Raw genomic sequence first — 18,270 nt, 5'->3', positions numbered from 1 at the left:
ATGTACACTACAGTTATTAATATGTACCTTGAAGGTACCAATACAGACTTCATACCTTCTGAGGATGTACCACCCCAGTGAAAGCTTTTGTACCTTTTTTTCTGAAAATGCATCATGTGTCATCCACCCCAGCATAAAAATGTTGAAAAGCCAAAAATAGAGCTAATGCTGAAATTATCTACAAAGTCTGTACATTAAGCTTTTCAAGCTGAATTAATTGAAAAAGTTTAATACTCAGGGTTAATCTGAATGTTTGAGGAATAAGGCTACAGCTCTGCGAGCTCTGTAATTACTACAGATGTATCCTATTTCATAAGGGGGAAAAGTACAGAGCTGCTCACCAATCAAAGTTCTCAGGTCAAAGAAGATCAAAGTTTGCAGATTCACACATCTGCTTTTGAAGTTTTCAAAGGAAGGAGAGATGGTTGATTTTCAAGATTGTATCACCACTTTTAAAGCAACAAACTGAAAATAGCAGCCCAGAATAATGCTGTTAAACGCTTGGCGCCTTTCGCTCGGGTGTCTACAGCAGGCCGTGATAACAGAAATAACAGGCAGAGAGGCAGTTTCAGTGGATGGCACTGTAAATCACAATGGACAGAAATTCAAATGCTAATTAAACTGGGTTTATTTTGAACTCCTCTTCAGAGGTTCATGATGGAGGGACTTTGAATTCTCCATCAAAGAGAGCAATAAACAGCAAATGGAGTCTTTATAAGCCAAACAAATTACTGTCACCACTGCTGACAGTGGTTTCATTCACATCCAAGTGAGATGAAACGTTCAGAGGAAACCCCCTGGACTCTGTATCTGTTATGTGTCCATCCTCCAATGACAAAAAGGGGAGGTATTCATGAAACAATACGCTATTCTTCATTTATCAGACAATTTCTTATCCAAAAGAATCCTGGTGCAATCTGAGGTCAAGTGTCTTGAACAGTGAAAAGTAAAACTTTTGCAGAGCTTTTGGTTTAGTAAAGAACCTTTAGCCAAATCCTTTTACAGGGTTGAGTTGCTTTAAGGTTCTTTGTAGATTAAAACACTGTTGATGTTTATAGGTTCTTCAGATCACTGTAATGGTTGTAGATATCGATCGAAACAGCAAAATTGAAGCATCAAGGGTCCTTTGAATCAGCTGAATGAAGATGATTTGCTGAAAACAACGACTTTATGGTTAAAACAATATTTGTGTGTGTGTGTGTAACACTGGCTATGTTTACACGCACAATTTTTGTTTCAGTCGGACTCATTCCGAGGTATAAATCTGAATGTAGTGTTTACATGAACGCTAAATAAAGTGATCAGGTTTATGTGCTCATTTATATGTCACAAGCTTCAAATTGGAATTGATTTTTTTTTGACATGCACACACTGTACAAATATAGAGTTTCCCACTTTTTGCACATAAAATCTACTCTCCTACACCCATTCTTTATTTATTTTGAACAGCAGAATTAATATTTATCCAGAAATGGATAAATATTAATTCTGCTGTTCAAAACAAATAAACATATACAGGTGCATCTCAATAAATTAGTTAATTTATTCATTTAAAAAAGTTTATTTCAGTAATTCAACTCAAATTGTGAAACTCGTGTATTAAATAAATTCAGTTCACACAGACTGAAGAAGTTTAAGTCTTTGGTTTGTTTAATTGTGATGATTTTGGCTCACATTTAACAAAAACTAAATAATTCATTATCTCAACAAATTAGAATATGGTGACATGCCAATCAGCTAATCAACTCAAAACACCTGCAAAGGTTTCCTGAGCCTTCAAAATGGTCTCTCAGTTTGGTTCACTAGGCTACACAATCATGGGGAAGACTGCTGATCTGACAGTTGTCCAGAAGACAATCATTGACACCCTTCACAAGGAGGGTAAGCCACAAACATTCATTGCCAAAGAAGCTGGCTGTTCACAGAGTGCTGTATCCAAGCATGTTAACAGAAAGTTGAGTGGAAGGAAAAATGTGGAAGAAAAAGATGCACAACCAACCGAGAGAACCGCAGCCTTATGAGGATTGTCAAGCAAAATCGATTCAAGAATTTGGGTGAACTTCACAAGGAATGGACTGAGGCTGGGGTCAAGACATCAAGAGCCACCACACACAGACGTGTCGAGGAATTTGGCTACAGTTGTCGTATTCCTCTTGTTAAGCCACTCCTGAACCACAGACAACGTCAGAGGCGTCTTACCTGGGCTAAGGAGAAGAAGAACTGGACTGTTGCCCAGTGGTCCAAAGTCCTCTTTTCAGATGAGAGCAAGTTTTGTATTTCATTTGGAAACCAAGGTCCTAGAGTCTGGAGGAAGGGTGGAGAAGCTCATAGCCCAAGTTGCTTGAAGTCCAGTGTTAAGTTTCCACAGTCTGTGATGATTTGGGGTGCAATGTCATCTGCTGGTGTTGGTCCATTGTGTTTTTTGAAAACCAAAGTCACTGCACCCGTTTACCAAGAAATTTTGGAGCACTTCATGCTTCCTTCTGCTGACCAGCTTTTTAAAGATGCTGATTTCATTTTCCAGCAGGATTTGACACCTGCCCACACTGCCAAAAGCACCAAAAGTTGGTTAAATGACCATGGTGTCGGTGTGCTTGACTGGCACAGCAAACTCACCAGACCTGAACCCCATAGAGAATCTATGGGGTATTGTCAAGAGGAAAATGAGAAACAAGAGACCAAAAAATGCAGATGAGCTCAGCTGAAGGCCACTGTCAAAGAAACCTGGGCTTCCATACCACCTCAGCAGTGCCACAAACTGATCACTTTGCCCGAATTGAGGCAGTAATTAAAGCAAAAGGAGCCCCTACCAAGTATTGAGTACATATACAGTAAATGAACATACTTTCCAGAAGACCAACAAATCACTAAAAATGTTTTTTTTTTTATTGGTCTTATGAAGTATTCTAATTTGTTGAGATAGTGAATTGGTGGGTTTTTGTTAAATGTAAGCCAAAATCATCACAATTAAAAGAACCAAAGACTTAAACTACTTCAGTCTGTGTGCATTGAATTTATTTAATACACGAGTTTCACAATTTGAGTTGAATTACTGAAATGAACTTTTCCACAACATTCTAATTTATTGAGATGCACCTGTACATATAAACCGCTGTGCCATGCTGTGTATATTTATCACGCAGTAAAAATGCCCCTCGGTCTGTGGATGACAACCCGAAACAAGGACTGGTGGAACATTGTCCTGCTCCAATTCACAGTTGCAGAGTGAAAGGAGAGTTTCATAATGACAGGACACGCATTTATACAAAACTTTAATCAAAAGGAAGAACAACTCGATCCGCGCGCCATACGTCTACGCTATTTCTAGTCATTGCAAACCCAGGCTCATTGGAAATACGTGCCTCTAAATACATTTATGCAACACCGTTATTACGTACCTTATTGCATGTTCATGGCCGTTTCAAAGTGAAATGTCCAGAAAGTGGGGCTAAAACACAGGTTCAATACGTGACCGTGGCACGTTTTTAATACGTTGGTACAGGTACGTATTCCTGCATTTTTATTACACTGCTTGAGGTACGTATTGCGTCTGTTCAGAATTAAAAAATCCAGGGAGTGTCACTAAAGGTTAATGCTCTATCGTGTTGGTAATATCCCCTACAACAAACGCAATCCTAAACCTACCAGATAGTGTCAAAAAATGCAAAAGTGATATAAAAACAGCCGTGCTATTTTAACTTCCTTCTGTGGATTTGAGCTGTTTTGTTGAACCGTAGTTTCACAGGGTTCGAACTGGAGCTCTTCATCTCTCAAGCGCAACGCCGTATTGCGTGAGTTACCGAGCAAACCTACTGAATTAGAAATCTTTTGCATATGAAGCTGTATATGTGACGACAATGTTCAAAAGTATCAGTTTTTAAATCTCGCAGCATGTTAAAATTGTTTTGAAGTCATAACATAATGTTCTGCAAGCAATTGTGTGAAATTAGCCTTTATAAATCAATACTCTGTACCTATACATCGTACTTTGTGTGAAAAGGAATAAAAGTTGTCTGAGTTTTATTGCCTCTAGTGTTCATTTCAAATGGAAACTGCAGTGATTCGTACATATACTGTAGGTAAGTTTTTTTTTTTTTCATTTTTGCAGAAATGTATATACACATATTTCCAATGAGCCTATGTTGGACATTGCACATGTGCAGTCATTTTAGTTTCGGATTTCAATCCGATCAAGCATTTACATGGGCTCTCAATCAAATTAGAAAAGGAATAAACCACCCCTTTCAATCCGCTCAAAATTTATTTCGGATCGAGCTCAGTTGGATCAAATAATGTGTTTACATGAAGGCTTTTCAGTCCGATTGAGCTGTCAATCTGATTACAAATGGATTATTTGGTTGCATGTAAATATAGACAGTGAGGCAAAGTAAAGTTTAACTTTCATATGCCAAAATATATTTAAAAATGTATTTCAGCTGCAAGAAAATACATTTACAATCTTATAGTAGCCTGTGGATGGAAAAGCCTACTAGATCAAAACTAGATTTATAAGGATTTAATAAAGTGTACAGTACAGTACAGTGAATTAAATGAATAAAAAACACTACAGTCCATTAACTTTCACTGTATGGATTTATAAATAAAAAGTTAAAAAAAAATTAAACTAAATTAAAGTCCACTGTCCCTTTAAGAGTAAAGGGTAAAATGCTGCCATTATTTGGGGTTTGAAATCAACAGCTACCAAATACTTGAACCGCACAGCCACAGCAACACAAAAAACAGAGCAAATCACAACAATAATCAGGCAACAGCACTGTAACAGGCCAAACAACAAAGATCCACACAGCAAACAACACTGCATTAGCGATAAACCCCCTATTCTAACTTCTGCAATGCCGACCCGACTGATACGGGACATGATGAACATCCCCCTATACACAAAGACCTGAATGGGCTGAGCTTACAGTCGTAAAACGCACAACTCATCTGCGACAGCTGAACCACTGGAGGGACGAGAGAGGTCACAGATTGTGTTCAAAAGGCCAGCGGGGTCAAGATCTCTAACTACTGCTTGTATTGTTCCATCTTCGGACTAAACAAAGCCACAAACTGCCTCTCTGGACCGATGTCCCATCTCTCTTGAATGCCTCCTTCTCTGTTATTATGAACGAGAGAAGCCTGTTGGTGGTCCATGTAGCAACATGCAAGCCACTGAGAAAGAGCAAAAAGTGAGGAAGCAAGCGAGGGAGAGAGAGAGTGATACGCTGGCGGTGACTGAATGGATGGCATTGCAGCAGGGCAGGACTGTGGGATTAGACGAGACAATGGTATGCTTGAAAGACGTAAGCCTCTCTGTGTGAAATAGAATCACTCCCTGGGGACAAGACTGCCTTCCCCACTGAACAAAGTGAGACAGACAGCCTAGTTCCCGCTGACTTCTCTCCAAAAAGACACTTTTGATAGCACCATTCAATCACGGCAGAGGCAAAGTTCCCCAGCACAATCTATTTGGTCCAGTTTCGTTACATATATAAGTAAAATTCACTTTAAAGAAGGGGTCTCAAACTACCTGCCCATAAGATGAGTTTCACGCGTTAACAGTTTACCCGTTAAAGTTTATTTGACCAGAAAATCGTTTTTCATTTTTGGTTTCATAGTGCATTTGTTTTGCATTTTTGGTTTCGCCTTTCACCTCTTATCCTGTAGTGTTCTTGATTGTTATACTGTAGTCGAACATACATTTATCCAAATGACTTATTCCAGGTCTTGCACAAATGAAAACGTGCAATTGTAGCCTAGGTGACAACAACAAACAAGCCTGCGGGTTAGCTTCTGTCAAACAAGGATTGGTTATGTACATGTGTTGGCACCGCTCATTTAAAAGTTAAAGATAAGTTATGACATAAGTTAATCAATTTCTATGTCACTAATCAAATACATTTATGACATTGATCATGTGAATTTTTTTCTTTTTTTCCATTGGAAACTCAAGATGCTCATGGGTATTTTTCTTAAACCATCAAATCAGCTTTATTGCAGTAAATTTGTATTTAAATAAAAATTCTGTTTATCAAATTCAAGAAATAGCTTGTAAAATAGAAGCAGTTCATAATTTTTGTACATCACAAACTGCACTAGTTCACACACACTCTGTAAAACATTTCCAGGAAAGTTTTACAATATCCCCATAATTCAATCTAAATTATACATTCAACCAGACTAATTAAAAAAGTCTTACATAACGCCCTCAGAAAAAGCAGCGTCTGAGGTGAACATTATGCTCAAGTAGAATGAACAGAGAGATTTACATGTAAGACTGAGAAAATCAGTCGCCACAGGACAGCTGTGATACTGCTAATGGTTTCTCCTAAGCCCCCAGTATGTTTCTGTACAACAGCAAAAGAAGGTGCACAGAGGAGATGAGAGAGACCGCACCACTAATAAGACCCTCATTTAAGTGCAAATGATGGAATATTATTATGAAATACCAAGGTTTAGCCAAGAAGATCATGTACACTACCACTACTAGCAAAAATCCAATGCATGTGCACCACTTACCCATGTGAAGTAAACCATCCAAAGGAAATCTGATTAGAGTTTAGGAAATCCTTCAACAAAAACCTGGAAAACTAGTGGATCCAAACCCAAGTCCTGAAGAGGAAGGCAACTGCAAGTGTACAGCAAGTGGCTAATCCATATATCAGGCACAGCGCAGGCGGCGTTACTCTATCTGAGCTCTTAGCTGGGACAGTGTCTCCGGGGACAGACGCACGGTTTCTGAGACTGTGTGAACAAGACTAATTCAGGCACAAGCAAAATCTGTCAGGTGTTGAATTACAACAGAGGCTGAGGGAGGGGCTTTGTCTCCCTGGCCAATCAGAAAGGTGGGCTATTGTTTGATTTTGCACAGGTAAACGGGGTGGCCCCTCCTGTTCCCACCTGGCAGCAGACCAACAGGTAACTGAGGGCAGGAGGGACATTGAAACAGGCTGGCTTGTTTTTTATAAAGTAGGTAGACAGACTGACTGGCTGGCAGAAAAGCTGTTGTTGAGATAAAGAACTCTTTAAGTAGAACATGCTGACTGATTCTGAACACAGCCGGAGTTGTTTGTCTGACCTGCGAGCTGTCGTAAAGATAAAGCTAATAAAACCAACAGGATGTAAAATGTAACACAATTTGTGGCTTAAAGCAAATCCTAAAAAAACAGACTTGGAAAACAGACTTAGAAAAACATACAAGCTTTACAAAGATATGCTTAAACATTGGCACAAATAGATTCATGATTAAAAAGAAGTGGTGAAAATGAAATCCCAGCCAGGTAAATTTATCCACTAATGTGTATAAAGGAATGCATTTCCTTTTATTCTGATTCAGTATATTGGTTAAACATCTGTAAAATGCTTTTGTGGGAAAGCAAATAGATGCTAGATTGCACATTCAGAGTCATTACTCAAAACCTCAACAACTCCACAGCTTTCCAATTGAGCTCACTAGCTGTTCTTCTGCAGAAACAGATCTTGCCGTAGTTACCGAATAATGTGGCATCATTTTTACAATGACAAAAATATAACATATATTGCAATGCACATAATGAACACTAAGAAACTTTGTTTTATATTAATGCAATTAAAGAATAGTTGGTCCCGGCAGCTAGTTACCATGTCAGTGTGATTGCAAATATGTGCGTGTGTGTGTGTGTGTGTGTGTGTGTGCACCAATCACACTTGAAATAATAGTGAGAAGTATTAAAGAGTATTTTTTTATTCACATAACTGCTCAAAAGCTCAATCAAATCAAAAGCTCACTACTAGACCACTTAAGATTTCTAAATAATGCAGAACGGCAGGATATTGAGTTTGCATCTCACAGCTCTAGCATTCAAACCCCTGAACCACCTGTCAAACATGTGTGTTTCCCTACAGAAACCAATTACTCCTGAACAGGACTGCTGGGTATTCTAGATAAACTGCTCGGACTATTAATTAATGTGTTTTGACTAAGAAAAATGAGGCAGAATTAAATTATAGATGTATCATTTTTCATTAAACTTCTGGTTGATGGAAGGGCTCTTCAAAGCAGGAAAGCTAATGCCAGAGGAAAAAAATGACCTACGGAAAAATAAGACTGTATCACTCTCAAAAGCAAAGATTCGGTTTTCATTGAAGCACAGTTCCTGGGGTAAATTTTTATTTTTTTTTCAAATAAAAAGGACATATCATCTGAATGAAATGTTACTAAATAAAGATAAAGCGTTAATCCATTTTTACCAGCTGCCACCCACCGTTCACAGCATTCAGTACAATGAGCAATGAGAATGTGGCTGAATCTGTGTGTGCACATCCAAAATGAACACTCACCAAGCGCCAAATGCATGTAAAATCTGGCTTTATTGAGTCAGCCGGTAATATTTTTTTAAAATATTTTTTTGACTTTTGCTATCTCACCAAAGTGATTTGATTCTATTAAATAATTATAGTTATTCAAATTGACTACTGTGAAGCTGATTTATTTTATTTTCCATTTTTGAGGCCTGTAATTCATATTGCGACGTTCACAAAATCAGCAAGTGAAATTTTTGTATTTATTTATTTTGCATTGTTTTCATAAGAGGTTGCAATTCACTGACAGACAGTACAGTATATGATGCTGTTAGCAGGGCTCTGACGAAATTTTGCGAACAAGCAAAATTTTGACTGGAACAGAAACAGAAACGAAAATCAAATTTTATAGTTCCGAACAGAATCGAAAATTTGAAATGGCCATTAACCGGTTAATAACGTTATTTTATCATTCCATTTAATACTTGAAATTTGCTGTCAACCAATCAGGAATTCAAATAGTACGGACTATGCAAATGTGACGCTGACTCATCCAGCGAGTGAAATGCCCGCGCTCAGCTGTGAACTCATCATAGGTAAGTCGCAGTAGTACGGAGCCCGTTACCGGTAGGAGAAAAATAAACAATCTGTGGTGACGGTTTTGCAATTCATCCCCTCAGTTTATAAACCGTACTCATGAATTCTTAAACTGTTCCCTCAGTTTAACAAATCGTGTCCACGAATTAATAAACCGTACCCACGAATTTCCAATCCGTGCGATCAGATTTTGTAAACCGTACCTTCGTTTTTTGAATCCGTACCCACAAATTCATAATCCGTGCACACCCTTTCGCAGTCCGTTCCCGCTGTTTTTTCTCCTCAAAATGCAATTTTATACAAGTAGCGTTTATTTAACAATGCAGCAAACATTTTTAAATATCTTTAAAAAATACTTTAATGTCTTTAAAGCATCAATAGATTTTTTCTTTTGTTTAGTAGCCTACATTTAGGCAAATCTAGAAAAGATGATGCTGTATTGGCTGTGACTAAGCACAGCGGGTTAAGATACCATCTCTTCCTGTTTTGTTTTTTTCCCTTTATTTTTCTTTTTGTGTAAAGAAAACACTGTACTTTATTATTATTATTATTATTATTATTATAGGAAAAGACAGTTTAAAAAAATAACGTTATGAACCGTTATTTTTTCTACTCAAACTGGTTTTGGAACGGTAATAATAGAGAGGAAGGCAGGAACGGAAACGTTAAAATATCGATTCTGCTCGGAGTGAACCGATTTACTTTTTTTTTCGGTTTCAAGCCCTGGCTGCAAGTGATAAAAAATTGTCTGCTATTTGCTGCCAAAAACAGAAATAAACACAGATTTCAATTTAATTAAAAAAGTTACATTTAACTACATGATACATGTATCTATTTTTACCCAGCATTATTAGCAGGTGTGGCAAAACATTAATTCTGGACCCTCTGTGCATGTGTGTGTTTTCATTTTTACGAACGATATCGATTCTTAAATCCCAAGAATCGTCTAGTCTGTTTTCAGTTAATGGAACGAACGTTGAAGGGCACTTCCCATCCAATATATCGCAATAAGCATTGTGCTTTGGTACTTTTAATATGAAACAAAGTCTCAGATTTCAAATTCTGTCCATTGTATTGCAGTATTCAAACAATAAATGCCATTTTGGCGCTGTTTAATGTGGAGTGACAGATCGCTGTAGCGCCTCAGTTCAATAGACGCGGCAGCGCATAACGTATGTGAACCGATCATCTCCTCCACATTAATACCAGTTTCAGCATAAAATAAACATGACTAAACATCCGAAGGTAAGTTAAAAGAAAGAGTATAACTTTACAGTCCGTATCTTGTCTCATGTAATCGCTCAATCAGTGTTTCAGCCGCGCAAAAACATCAATATTATAACGGCTTGTAAACAATGTCACGTAACGTCACATTTACCTCAAAAAAACATATTCGGTGATTAAAAACGCATTAGTCAGATAAAATAAAAAATAAAGAAAAATAAACTGTAGAGAGGGGCATTTTGCTAAATATATGCATCATATAACATATTAATTTACTGTTCTTCAATGTTTAATTTATGTTTGAATAAATCATCAAGCTTTTATGACTGCCACCATTATGTTTATATTTCAAAAAAACTAACTGAAGTGGAAATATTATGTAAACTAGTTGTAACTTTATTATTTTAAAAACTTCATTAAGTGTAATTTTAACAAATCAGTCAATTTTAACCTTTAGTAATGTAATACCAACTGACTCTCATGTATATTTTACAGCATTATTTTTTTTCCTTGAGAAAATTCGGCATGTACTGTACCTGATATATATCCAAAATAATCGATATTGAATTGAATCGAATCAAATCGAATCGCAAGCTTGTGAATGAGAATCGAATCGAATTGTGAAATTTGTGTTAAAACCCAGCCCTAGTGGCTAGTGTAATGAACTTGAAAGAAAAATCAATCTATGAAATGAGACACTCTACACAGTCTTGAGGCAGTGCATTGAATCACAAACACACACGTTTGTTTTTGTGAAAAGTTGGGACATCCCATAGGCGTAATGGTTTTTATACTGTACAAACTGTATGTGCTATTGCCCTACACCAACCCTAAACCTAACCCTACCCCTTACAGGAAACATTCTGCTATTTCAGATTTTCAATACACTCCATTCTGTGTAATTTATAAGCGTTTTGAAAAGTGGGGACATTGGGTAATGTCCTGAAAAGTCACCTTCTCCTTGTAATACCTGTCATACCCTTGTCATTATACAAATTTATGTCCTCATTTGTCACAAAAACGTGCACGCAAACACAAACACACACACACACACACACACACACACACACACACACAAACACACATTCATACAGGCAATGAGAATAGGCAAAAATAACATAATTCACAAACTGAAACTGAAGCCATGATTCTTGGCTTTTGAATAGTATTGTCATTGTGTCACAAAATTCTACAAATGCCTTGGTTCAAGTTTCACTTCAAACCTCACACAAGCCCACATGAGCTCAAGGAGGATGTTTGTGACACTGCTCTCATCTTCAGTCTAGCCGTAGCTTTCAATCTAAAGGACCGTCATCTGAGAGGACAATAGCACCTGCTGTTATCCAAGTGAGATTCAAAGTGTGCAAATCCTTGGGAAAAAAATGAGGCAACTGAGCTACAGCTGCCTCTTTTTATTCAAGCATGTTTGCCATGAACTGGAAAATGGTGATATAAGAATTTCCTTCCAGTACATCAGACTCGTAAAGCTACTTTAATGTTGGTTAATTAGCTTTCTAATTGGTAATGTGGGTCTCATGTCATGTAATGTGCATGTAAGCAAGTCTTGCTTGGAATAATGTGGCAATGAATCACAGCAGATGAACAAGCCACGAAATCTCACACATGCAAGTCCTGTGATGGCATTTCTGCAGTGGAGCAAAGTCTCTGGCTATAATCCAGCGGTTTTCATGCTTGCTAAATGCTGACAGACTCTTTTTCGAATTAGAAAATTAATGCTGTTTCATTCTCTTGATCCGCGAGTGTCTTCTCTGTAATCCTCATGCTGAGAAGGATTGCATTCATGAGAATGACCCAAACCAGTGAGTAATCTGGTTGTCTAAATTGGCGTCACATCAAACTGCCAAATTCATCAACAAAAACGGTCAGCCAAACATCCTCTGGGGCTGCGCGAAAATTGTGTTTACTGACACTTGCAATATTACATAACTTTTTTCTCTGCTTTTCTAGGACGTAACAATCATTGAATGCAACAAAGGTAGGAAAAATTGTTATTTTGTGTTATTAGATATATTAGATACAGTGGGGCAAAAAAGTATTTAGTCAGCCACCAATTGTGCAAGTTCTCCCACTTAAAAAGATGAGAGAGGCCTGTAATTTTCATCATAGGTATACCTCAACTATGAGAGACAAAATGAGAAAAAAAAAAAATCCAGAAAATCACATTGTAGGATTTTTGAAGAATTTATTAGCAAATTATGGTAGAAAATAAGTATTTGGTCAATAACAAAATTTCATCTCAATACTTTGTTATATACCCTTTGTTGGCAATGACAGAGGTCAAACGTTTTCTGTAAGTCTTCACAAGGTTTTCACACACTGTTGGTATTTTGGCCCATTCCTCCATGCAGATCTCCTCTAGAGCAGTAATGTTTTGGGGCTGTCGCTGGGCAACACGGACTTTCAACTCCTCCAAAGATTTTCGATGGGGTTGAGATCTGAGACTGGCTAGGCCACCCAGGACCTTGAAATGCTTCTTACGAAGCCACTCCTTCGCTGCCCAGGCGGTGTGTTTGGGATCATTGTCATGCTGAAAGACCCAGCCACGCTTTCATCTTCAATGCCCTTGCTGATGGAAGGAGGTTTTCACCAAAATCTCACGATACATGGCCCCATTCATTCTTTCATTTAAACGGATCAGTCGTCCTGGTCCCTTTGCAGAAAAACAGCCCCAAAGCATGATGTTTCCACCCCATGCTTCACAGTAGGTATGGTGTTCTTTGGATGCAACTCAGCATTCTTTCTCCTCCAAACACGACAAGTTGAGTTTTTACCAAAAGTTCTATTTTGGTTTCATCTGACATTCTCCCAATCCTCTTCTGGATCATCCAAATGCTCTCTAGCAAACTTCAGACGGGCCGGACATGTACTGGCTTCAGCAGGGGGACACGTCTGGCACTGCAGGATTTGAGGCCTTTGTTACTTTGGTCCCAGCTCTCTGCAGGTCATTCACTAGGTCCCCGTGTGGTTCTGGGATTTTTGCTCACAGTTCTTGTGATCATTTTGACCCCACGGGTGAGATCTTCGTGGAGCCCCAGATCGAGGGAGATTATCAGTGGTCTTGTATGTCTTCCATTTTCTAATAATTGCTCCCACAGTTGATTTCTTCACACCAAGCTGCTTACCTGTTGCAGATTCAGTCTTCCCAGCCTGGTGCAGGTCTACAATTTTGTTTCTGGTGTCCTTTGACAGCTCTTTGGTCTTGGCCATGGTGGAGTTTGGAGTTGGACTGTTTGAGGTTGTGGACAGGTGTCTTTTATACTGATAACGAGTTCAAACAGATGACATTAATACAGGTAACGAGTGGAGGACGGAGGAGCCTCTTAAAGAAGTTGTTACAGGTCTGTGAGAGCCAGAAATCTTGCTTGTTTGTAGGTGACCAAATACTTATTTTACCGAGGAATTTACCAATTAATTCTTTAAAAATCCTACAATGTGATTTTCTGGATTTCTTTTTCTCATTTTGTCTCTCATAGTTGAGGTATACCTATGATGAAAATTACAGGCCTCTCTCATCTTTTTAAGTGGGAGAACTTGCACAATTGGTGGCTGACTAAATACTTTTTTGCCCCACTGTATATAAAAAAATTTAAATAAAATAAAAAAACTAACTGAAACAAACTGTTTATTCCGGCTCCATGCACTGGAGAATTTTTTTTTTTTTTTTGCTGTTTACCTAATTAAAAATTCTGGGGCACCATTGACTTTTTTTCCTACTATGGAAGTCAATGGTGCCCCAAAATAGCCTGGTTACAAACTTTCTTCAAAATATCTTATTTTGTGATTGGCAGAACAAAGAAATTCATGCAGGTTTGGAACTACTTGAGTGATGATGACAGAATTTTCATTTTTGGGTGAGCTATCCATTTAATCTTTTTGGCCACCTTTTTGCTATAGATGACACAACCTCTATAATTCCAACAAAAAAACATGTGGACATCTCAACCCTTACAAAAATCAACCATGGTTTTCGTAGTAAAACTACAAATGCACATCTAAAATAGAATTTAACATAAACAACTGCTTTGATAAATTGAGTAGAATCAAAAACTATGTGCATTTTACATAACTTAGTTAAGTAGATTTTACTTAATTCTAAGTGTGAAACGTACTTGCACTTAAGTGCAAAAACTTGCAAAAGTACATTTTAATTATTTCACCCAAAATAATGCCATTGTTTTTTAGCCTAACACAATATTACAAGAACATCAGTATCAGAAACAGATGCTAGCAGATATTCATTTCATGAATTGATTGATTATTGTTTGTACGATCATACAACAAGAAGAGCTGTGCTCAATATGTCAACGAACACATTCATTTCTACCACACAGTCATATTTACTAATGCTCAGGGAGGCTAGCTTGCAAAAATATGATTGTCAGAGAAATAATTTATTTACACCATGACTTGAAAAATGAAAGCAAAGGGGATGTCGAACACACACACAGACATTTCCATAGCATTCAACTACAAGAAATTTTAGTTTAAATCACAGAATGTAAAAACACAGGCCCTCGGTGACATAAACAAAGAGGATCTTGTCTCAGCAAGATATAGGGTGACAGCGGGGTGAGTTCACATCTGTTCTGATATACCGCTCCGCTCCCCAGGGCCAGAGGCTGTAGCAGACAGACACAGTGGCATGAATTCATAATGTTAATCAATGTGAAGGACAACACACCCCACTGTGACAGAGCAACAGATTCGCTTGATTTATGCCCATGCAGAGCACGGAGAGGAAGTGCCATTAGCCGACACACAATGCATTAAGATTTATCTTGTCCTAATTACATACTCTCTCTCCCGGCACACACAGGGGTAATTACTGGGCTACTGGTCATCCGGTGTGCTGTCTGTGCTCTGTCACACATTCAGTCACATGACACTTGTCTTGGATGAGCGATCCCAGCCTGCCCACCTCTGGCATCTGTGCCTCACAAAATAACAATGCATTCTTCTTTTATGAGAGTGCACATCAGTGGAAGTGCCGTGATAACCGGTTTGGGATCAACTCTTAGAACCTTTAAATGTCATCACGCTTAAACGCAAAATGCATGTTTGATTGCTGTTTATATGCCATGCTTAAATGTTACATGCTAAAGAAAACATGTCAAATCCTCTAGCAACTTTGACCTTCTGTTTATTTAAGATGCTTACAGTTTTTCCTTCAGAGGTCCAGAAGAAAAAGAGAATGCCAAAATTCAAAGTTAAAAATATTGTTTTTATGACACAAAATCTTCACAATTGCTTACAACAGGTCCCTAATCTAGCTCATGTCATATGGGGAATCAAGTGAGACAATAACTGATGTTATGTCACCTAGAAGAGCTACAATTTAATTGCAATAGGTACACAAATATAATTTTAATAAAGTAATGCTAATACAGTTTCATGGCTAGAGCAAAATAGCTGTTTAAGGCTGGTAAATATTCATAATTCATCCATCATTGGTGGACATGACAGAAAGTTCCCTGTATAAAATGTGACAACTAATAAAAATAAACAGCCAGACCGACTGTAAGAATAATCTAATAATTACACTAAAAGCCAGAGTCTCATTTAAATTCAATCACAACCACAAGCCACGGTCCTCAAAGACACACAGAGATCTTACAGAATCCTTCAAAACAAGGTTAAAACAGCCACAGAGAGATATTTGCTTTTTAGCTTGAAAATGCACAAGCAGTGAGCTACTTGCATATGTAGGAGTTTGGAGTGGATATTGAGTTTTCTATGAAAACAATAGCTGATGTATTAATGCAGACACAGGAAATTTGGCAACACAGAGAATTCATTTACAACATTACCCATCACTTTCTATGATATCTGTAAACTGTTACTGACTGTGATAAATATCTTGAATCAGCTTAATAGCATTGTTTATTTTTTCCTCAGTGATACAGATGCATAAGTTGGCATTTCCTCCTTAAGTAAGAAAAGCCACATCTTGGAGAACACATGAAAAACGTTATTATAATTTAATGAACTATAGACTAGTCTGCCTAAACCAGCTGTGATGGCTACTCACTGGTGCAATAATAACACCGCCCTGCATCATATTTGCTGAATGAAATTCAATACGTTTCTTACAAATTTTGGGCTGCTGCTTCCAAATATAGTGACTGTTTTGCTCGAGCACATCACTTTCTCACAAAGTAAGATACATTTTGTAGCATTTCTGCCTTTGACAAGCATTTGTGAGTTAAATAAGTGTTGTATTATCCTTTGATCCCCAAAAAACCTGCCACAAAGACATGATTCCTGTCCTGTTAAGCCTGTATGAATGATTCTGAAGAAATTATTTTATGCCTAATCTCACTCCTTTACAGATTGTAAATTAAATGTTACATTTAAACTTTTGACATTTTCCTGCGTGTTATTTTAAAAAGTGAATTAAAGCTGACACCAGTGTTTGGGATCATGCGTTACAAGTAACACAAGTTACATAATCAGATTACATTTTTCAAGTAAATAGTAAAATAATGTATTACTTTTAAATTTACAACAAAATATCTGAGTTACTTATTCAAATAAGTAATGCAAGTTACTTTGTTTTCCCAATTATTAACTGACACCTTTCCTGTCTCCGTGTTGAGAGAAATTAGGAGTTAGGTGCAGAAGCAGACGTGCTTCCTTCAGAGGAGGTTTGTAAATTTCACTTTTAGTGTGAAAGGGCCATAAATATAGTTTTTGGGGGTCTTAATATAAAAAAAAAAAAAAAAAACAATCCCAGGTCACAAAAAGTAATGCAAAAGTAACAATACATTAATTTTCATAAGTAACTAAGAAATGCAATTAGTTACTTTTTTTATTGAGTAACGCAATTGTAATGCATTACTTTTAAAAGTAACTTTCCCCATCATTGACTGACACACCTACTGTATAATTTGGAAAATCTTCATTCTTATTTTGTAAAAAAGAAAAAAACACTGCAGTTTTTATTGATATTTTTGAACTCAGCATCATCAAATTAGACCTTTTTTGCAAATCAGCAGACATGCAGGGTTACGTAATTTAACTGCATAATTTGCAGCACTGGCCTCACTGGCGATTAAAGAGCCTTTTTCTTCTCAACCTCAATAATTCATGCTAATTCACACATTCTTCACTCCCAGGCAGTGCGGAGGAAGATTATGAGCTCTGATAGGGAAGAAGAACCCCGCAGCATCCAGACTCCACACTATAGGTGGCCTGTGAGCATCCCGAGGCTCGGGTTTCAGGCCCACTCATTTCCAGCCTGCATGCACAGGCCTGTCCTTAAAGCTCTCCTTATGAACACCACTGCCGGGAATGAGGGTCTATTGATGTCATCTTACACAGATACCACTCATCAGGGTAGTGAAGAGTCATGTCCGCCTCTTGTTTTATATTTCAAGTGAAAGGAATTGAAAAGCACAGCTATATTTATATAAGGGGGCCACCTCAGGAGGGTGAGTAAAGAGAAAGGCATTACAGTGAGGATGTGTGATGTCATAACACAGAATAGGTGGTGCTGGTTTGCATTGCCAACACAATAGGTAGGTAGGTAGGCGGACCCATAAAAAGTGGAAAGATAAAAAGCTCCCCTATCAGCACTGTGCCCTTGAGCAAGACACTTAATCAAGATCGCTCCAGTGGGACTGAAGCAGCACGCCATGTACTGCAAGCTGTTTTAGATAAAAGCTAAATGACAAGCAACCAAAAAATGCTACCTGGAAAACAAATATTCCAACATTTAGAAATTAATAGATACAGAACACTCTGAAAACTGATCACTTTTAACAACAAAATCACTGTAAAATAAACTGAATCAGATTGGATAATCCAGATTAAAAGCCATTGATAATAGCCAAAATACATATTTACATGAAAAGTTGCTTGTATACTGTGAACAGGCTACAGTTAGGCTGATGGTAAAGAGTGGAGTCAGAAATACACTAATGTTCAAAAGTTTGGGGTTGGATTTTTAGTGGATATTTCAATAGTTTTGTCTCTTATTCTCATCAAGGCTGCATTTATTTGAACAAAAATACAGTAAAAACTGTAATATTGTGAAATATTTTTACCATTTAAAATTACTTTTTTTTTATTTTTTATAATTGAATATATTGTAAAATGCAATTTATTACTGTGATGCAAAGAAAATCAGAATCAGAAATCATTCTAATA

At 37.5% G+C, this 18,270-nt stretch overlaps 1 protein-coding gene across 15 annotated transcripts in view; it reads right to left on the bottom strand.

Annotated features, from left to right (window-relative positions):
• Positions 1-18,270, bottom strand: part of ptprfa (protein tyrosine phosphatase receptor type Fa) — a 272,540-nt gene that overhangs the window by 206,273 nt on the left and 47,997 nt on the right. The window contains exon 1 of one of the 15 annotated variants that reach the window (XM_058780173.1): positions 6,520-6,727. The exons of the other annotated variants lie outside the window; for them this stretch is intronic. The gene's annotated coding sequence lies outside the window, so the exon portion shown is untranslated. Of the gene's footprint in view, positions 1-6,519; positions 6,728-18,270 lie in introns of those variants that run through there. 15 annotated transcript variants of the gene reach the window in all.

This window comes from Onychostoma macrolepis, chromosome 06, assembly GCF_012432095.1.
Source record: "Onychostoma macrolepis isolate SWU-2019 chromosome 06, ASM1243209v1, whole genome shotgun sequence".
NCBI lineage: Eukaryota > Metazoa > Chordata > Actinopteri > Cypriniformes > Cyprinidae > Onychostoma > Onychostoma macrolepis.
This window is presented reverse-complemented; position numbering and strand designations above follow the sequence as displayed.